Below are 274 nucleotides of genomic sequence, written 5' to 3'. Positions count from 1 at the left end.
GCAGCCGCGTGGGTGCCGCGTGTTTGGTTTGTAAATGGCGGCGTGGCCGCGGCCCGGCGGCGGGACGTGTCCGACGTGCATTTCACCTGCGAGTTTCTTCCGAGTCCTCATGTTCTTATCAGTTATCAGAGTAAACGCGTTTGAAATGTCTTCTATGGGAGACAAGGTACAAAATTTTATGGCTCTGTCGGAAGCTTTAGGCTGCGCTGTGGCTCCAGTCCATCAAACCTTTTAGGTCCACGCTCTGCGTTAGTCACGTTAAGCCACTGTCACT

This window comes from Athene cunicularia (assembly GCF_003259725.1).
Source record: "Athene cunicularia isolate RWA chromosome 21 unlocalized genomic scaffold, athCun1 chr21_part1, whole genome shotgun sequence".
Taxonomy (NCBI): Eukaryota; Metazoa; Chordata; class Aves; order Strigiformes; family Strigidae; genus Athene; species Athene cunicularia.
This window is presented reverse-complemented; position numbering follows the sequence as displayed.